Below are 6071 nucleotides of genomic sequence, written 5' to 3'. Positions count from 1 at the left end.
ATAGTAAACCATGTGCCCGTTTGGGAAATCTTAAAATAAGTAACTTATGACTTAAAATGAATAAGTAACTTATAAGTGATAAGTAAATAAATACTTATAAGTTATATAAGTGTTTGGATAATTTCACTTATAAGTCCGAATTTTTTTAATTTAATAAATCAAAATAAATAATTTTTAAATATAATCATATTATTTCATGAATTTTAGATTAGATTAACATTTAAAAATATATTTTTAAAAATTAAAGTTAATAAAAACGCAAAAAATCAAAATAAGTTGAGAAAAAGTACGTCATTACTAACATTCAACTTATCAGCTTATAAGTTGAAAATCCGACTTATAAATTAGGTACACAAACAGTCCTCGATAAGTACTTACGGGCTTATAAGTCATTAAGTTACTTATAAGTTGTGGCCAAACAGGCCCCATATCTTGTTGTGTTAAAAACATCCAGAAGACCACACTCCCATACGTGTCACAAAAATACTCTTCAATGCTTTTTGGCAAATGAGCATTATTCTACCCCTCCCAAGAAGTAAATCATTAGGAGCTGAAGAGGCTTTCGCAAAGTTGCTAGATTGGAACTATTGCTTAACAACCTCATTTATCATATTTATGTTAAAAAAATTTTGTTATGTAAAAAGTTTTTTGCCCATCCTCTAATGACCTTGTTTTATAACAGAAAATTGCCTTGATTCTATTGTAACAGTTGTCAATTCAACATTGATCGATCTACCTGGTTTAACCAAGGTTGCTGTAGGTATAATACCTCAACTTCTTGTTCATGTGTTGCACACATATATTTTGCAAGTTTCTCTGTGTAAAAATATTTATGTTAAACTGACTTTTGACAGATGGGGCAGCCGGATGGTATTGTTCAAGAAATAGAGTATTTGGTTCGTTCATATATGGAGAAGGTAACAATCATCTACAATCACTTCCTATGCAATTAAGTAAAAGTTTCTATATCTTTTTCTTGCAGCGTTTATATATAAAATCATTATTTTGAAGAATTTATTATAAACCCGAAGAAACTAATTAACAAAGTACAATATATTAAACATAGTAAAAATGATACATATCATTAGAATAATGTTACGCTATTTGAACCAGATATTTTCCATCATTCTGTTCTTGTTTAGAGACATCATGAGCATACCGTTGTAAAAAATAGTAAGGTAACCTTATTCACCTGTTCCGTATTGCAGGAGAAGTATGTATTAATTACTTATGCCTTTTGATTTATAATTTTTTTAAAAATTATTATTAATGTAAACTTGTTTTTGTTTGTAGCCAAATTGCATTATATTAGCGATAACTCCTGCTAATCAATATGTTGCAACATCTGATGCCATGAAGCTTGCTCGAGAAGTTGATCCCAAAGGTACAAGTAATTTCATATTTACCCATGCCATTTCTATAAAATGTAGATAGATTATTTATATAACTAAATACCTTTAGTAGGTGAAAGGACATTTGGCGTGTTAACAAAGCTTGATTTTATGGATAAATGAACAAATGCACTATATGTAAGTTTTCTCCTTCTATAAGATTCATACTGGTTAAATCTCAGTGACTGACACTGTGGAGGCTGGTAAATATGCATAGACACCTATTAACCAAAGCAATCAAGTTTTATTTCTTAAACTTCAGCCTTTTAATTTAACAAAAAGTTGAAGGTCTTTATTATTTAAATGATTCTATAGTTTCAGTTATCATATTAGGATGGTTACTCACATTTGCCTTCGATTTTTTTCAGCAATTAGAGACCATTATTAAGGCTCGTATTCCTGGTATTATGTTAATGATAAGTAATAGATTTGATGATCTTGAAGCAGAGTTAGATCATCTTGGTAGACCTAATTCTATAGATGCTAGGGTAAAAAAACTCTTCTAATTTTCTAATACTTGTGTATAAGTTTAAATTCAATTTTTAACAAGATTTTTCTTATTGATAGGCCCAGTTGTACACTAACTTGGAGCTCTGTTGTAATATCCGGGATATATCGTGTGATTATTTTGCTATTAAATAATTATTATGTGTGTTCAATATCTATTCTGTGAGTTAATTGTTAAATGTTATCTGTACTTGGATATTCAAAAATAATATTAATTGAGTATTTTAATTTTTATATGTCCAAAATAAAACATAGATAATTGTCATATCTTCCTAATTATTTTTATGTTGATTTATGGATTTATAAGAATCATATGAAATTTCTAAAATCTTTTTCCGAGTATTTAAAACCTATTTTATAAAAACGAGAACCAACCGACGTCACCCGTTGTTACGTTTTTGGAATCCGAAACTCTTCCGAGAACCCCTTCCTAACCTAATTGTAATATTCCGAGCATATTCCATGTTTCGAGTTTTTCGATCCGGCGTGCGGTTTGTTCTGCGCGGGTCCCGGCGCAACATTTTCGATACAATATTTGTTTCGGTAAATCAATAAAACCTGTATTTTCGATAAACGGGAGCTTTTTATTAAACTATCCCAATTATCACTTCGTAGTACGTGTAACCAGACGCTGAGACCAAGACCGCAGTACAAATTGTACTGGTTTGGATAATTATCCCGAAAACCGATACCGTTTGGATTAGTTTTTATAAATAAACGTACCGTTTTATATCCGGGTTGATCCAACGGGATACTAATTTTCCGTAATTATAAATAGCCTTTTACCGTATTTTATTTCGTATCAAAATCATTTGCAGATAGTTAATTTTATAATTTTCAGAGAAAAACCCTAATTACATAAACTGTTCTAAGAATCAAACAGTAAAACGAAGGCGTTACTGATCTCTGTTTTCAAAGCTTGAGTAACCAAAACGAAGGATTTGAAGTGTTCTACCAGATTCTGAGCTTCGTTTTACTGTAGAAATCAAGGTTTATTTTCTATAATTTTATTTATTTTCGAATTAAATTTATTAAAAATATGAATTTTTGTTCGGATGATTATTTGTATGATTTGATGATTGCATGTTGTAGAGCTTGTTTTCCTGATGATTTTTACGTCTGATTTGGAGTTCAATAACATGCTCAAAAGTGGGTTTAATTTTCGAATTTCAAAATTAGGGTTTATAACCCGCATGAATGTTCTTAATTGAAATTTGAGGGTTTCTTATTCTGGAATAGATTGATGTTGTGATATAGTGGATTGTATTCTCTGTGAAATTTGCAATCTAGTCGTATAAGTTTCATGAATCACCGAGGTCTGTAGAGAAGGGAGTTGTCTTTTGAAATTTTCCGAAGTTCGCCGGAAACTGGCAAACTTCACGGCCAAATTCCGGCCAACTCAGGGATGATTAGAACGATTTGTTGGCATGGTTGAATTCCTGGTAAAGTATAGATGTGATCTGGAGGTGTTGGTGGGGTGAGGACGCCGGGAACGTGTTCTCCGGCCACCCCTGTATTTTCCGGCGACGGGGCTGGAAAATTACAGTTTAGTACCTATAGTTTTGAAAACGATGCATTTTGGTCCCTGAAGTTTCCAGAGTTTGTAAATTTAGGATTCCTGTTTTAAAAATGTTTAAAAATCATATTTCCTATTTATTTTTAATATAAAAAAATTCGTTTTTAATTTCTGTAAATTCTAAAAATTAGTATTTTAATTCCGAAAATTATTTTTAATTCAAAAATAAATCTGAATTAATTAGTTAATTAATTTCAGTTAATTTTTAATTGATTAATTGGTCAATTAATTTGAAAATTAATTGATTAATTGATTTAATTAATTATTAATTGATTTTAATTAATTACTTAATTAGATTTAATTATTTACAAATGATTTAAAAATTCCGAAAAATAGTTTCGAGCTTTAAAATATTATTCTAAATTATTTTTAAGGCTCGATAATTATTCTAAAATTGTTTCGGAGCCAAAATTGGCCAACCGAACCCTGTTTATTAACCCGAAATTGATCCAACGACCCGTTTTAATTCCGAAAAATATTTTAAAAATCATTTTAAATACCAGAAAGCCTATTTATGACCCGAGACTTCTTTATAAAACAATATTTCATTGATTACGTGATGTATTATGTGTTATACGTAACTTGTTGATTGACTATCTGTTTATATATTCGGCGTTTACTTGATTATTGCATAACTTTCAATCCGTTAATCGGATTTGGGTGAAACGAAGGGTAGATAGAAGTATGTGTTGAATAGAATCATTTGAGTTGATTATTGATAGATGCTTATGATATGTGAGCAGAAGAGGCAAGACGTAGGAAAGGAAAACAGGTAGTTGAGGAGTAAGACGATTGTGATTGGAAGCGAGTGCAGGATAGTAAGCTAATACCAGGCAAGTGTTCTGAACTTTCTCGAGATATTGTAATACTTGATAGTCTTGTTGATATTGCATGTGCTTTGAAGCACTGAAACCCAAACCCTGATTACAGTTATTATTCTTGAGCCATGAACCTTATTCTTTCTATACCCTTGATTGTTGTATACCCAAAACACGAACCTCAAGTATACGATATTTCTCCACAAATTCACACAAACTAAATATTGAACACTGAACCAGATTGCTTACACATTCAAATCTTTGTATTTTATGCTGTGGAAGACCAAATCCTTGAAACCCTGAAACATTGATTCATTTTATCAAATTCTTTCATTACCTAGCATCCAAACTTTAAAAATACTCTGTTGATCCTTATGCAGATTAAAACCATTTTATTATGGAACATCAAATGTTGTTAATGATTCTGGTTATTGCTTATTATTGCTTATTCTGTTATTATGTTAGAATTGGATTGTTTTTATAAAATTGTGGACCAGATTCGTGGTCAGACCATATAATGGTCAAGTTAGGCCAATGTGTGCCTTGGATCCAGTAGTTGGAGCAGTGTTGTGTGCTTTGCTCGGGGTTAGTGCGTGACTGATCAGCAGCCTAACCTTGATTTTTAATATGAAAATATAATATCCAATTCTAAATCATAATCCATTGTTCACTTGATATCATAATCATGTTCACTTGATGATCATTATTCTCAGTTTTGTCATTGTGACTTGCTGAGCTAGTTAGCTCATTTGTGCGATATTGTTTATGTTCTTTTCCAGTTAAGAAGGAACTAGTTGGTACCGCGGATCCCCAGTCCAGTGCGAGAGCTAGGGATTCAGGTTGATTGAGCTGAGCTAGTAGGCTTCTTTTGGGATAATTTAAGTCTGTAAAAGTTTGTAATAATGTTTAATACTCAGTTTTGAGTTTGGAATAGTTGGGATTTGAACGGTATGTAATATAAGTAGATGTGTGGCTTGTGTGCATACTTTAACCTGTTGCGATCTGTGGTAGTTGGTAAGTAGGGTCACTGCATATTATGATTATCTTTATTATTGTTATAAGCAGGTTATAAATAAGGCGTGTGTGTGGACCCCAAACTTCTGACCCGGGTTTGGAGGGCGTCACATCTGTCGTGCATTTGACAAAATATTTCACGACCACCCTGATGGAGGGTAATTGTTTGAACCTTCTCTCCTCTCGGTCCTCTCCTCCTTTACGTGCTCCTGCATATGTTCTTTTCTTGGTGATAGTACTATTTCAAGATGGTCATAATCACCCTATTGTTATTGTAACTTAATCAAATAGTTCGGGATCCAGTATAAAGTGTTCAAGCTTCCTATGGAAGTAATCTATTAATGTAGCAAACTAATTTATGTTCATCTGATTAGACGGCCAGGAGGTGACCGGATATATGAAATTTCTATTTATGGATGAATGTCTAGTAGTATTTGATGTTTGGTGGTTAGACTTAAAACTTTGTACTAGCTAGTACTATGTTAGGATATATATTTTGGTGTTTATGATGTTTGGAGATTGGTGGATGTTAATCTGGATGTTTAGATGTGTACTACAAGTTGGTTGGAAAAATATGACAATTGGTAAATATTGGAAGCTTAATTTGGTTGTTTGATTGGCAATTTTTTCGTTTTGGCAATTTTTTGGCATATCTGTTTTTAGATTTTACAAGAATAAAACAAGTAATCAAACATCATTTTATAAAAAGCAACTGATTTTAAAACAAAGTCATTTAACATCATTTATTTTAATTAAAATTGATGT

The 6071-nt window shown here is 31.6% G+C and overlaps 1 long non-coding RNA gene across 4 annotated transcripts; it reads left to right on the top strand.

The window, feature by feature from the left end:
- The first annotated feature begins 476 nt into the window (after positions 1–476).
- LOC141678976 (uncharacterized) lies at positions 477–5761 on the top strand. Of its 4 annotated transcripts, none has more exons than XR_012557984.1 (5): positions 477–760; positions 855–917; positions 1294–1384; positions 1465–1529; positions 5072–5761. It is a non-coding gene; the product is annotated as an uncharacterized LOC141678976 (long non-coding RNA). The 4 variants fall into 4 exon arrangements; XR_012557985.1 differs by having other exon boundaries at positions 1462–1529; XR_012557986.1 differs by lacking the exon at positions 5072–5761 and adding an exon at positions 4218–4312.
- Positions 5762–6071: the final 310 nt, after the last annotated feature.

The sequence above is a fragment of the Apium graveolens genome, chromosome 8 (assembly GCF_009905375.1).
Source record: "Apium graveolens cultivar Ventura chromosome 8, ASM990537v1, whole genome shotgun sequence".
Taxonomy (NCBI): Eukaryota; Viridiplantae; Streptophyta; class Magnoliopsida; order Apiales; family Apiaceae; genus Apium; species Apium graveolens.
The sequence above is the reverse complement of the archived record's forward strand: the minus strand, read 5'-3'. Positions and strand labels throughout refer to the sequence as shown.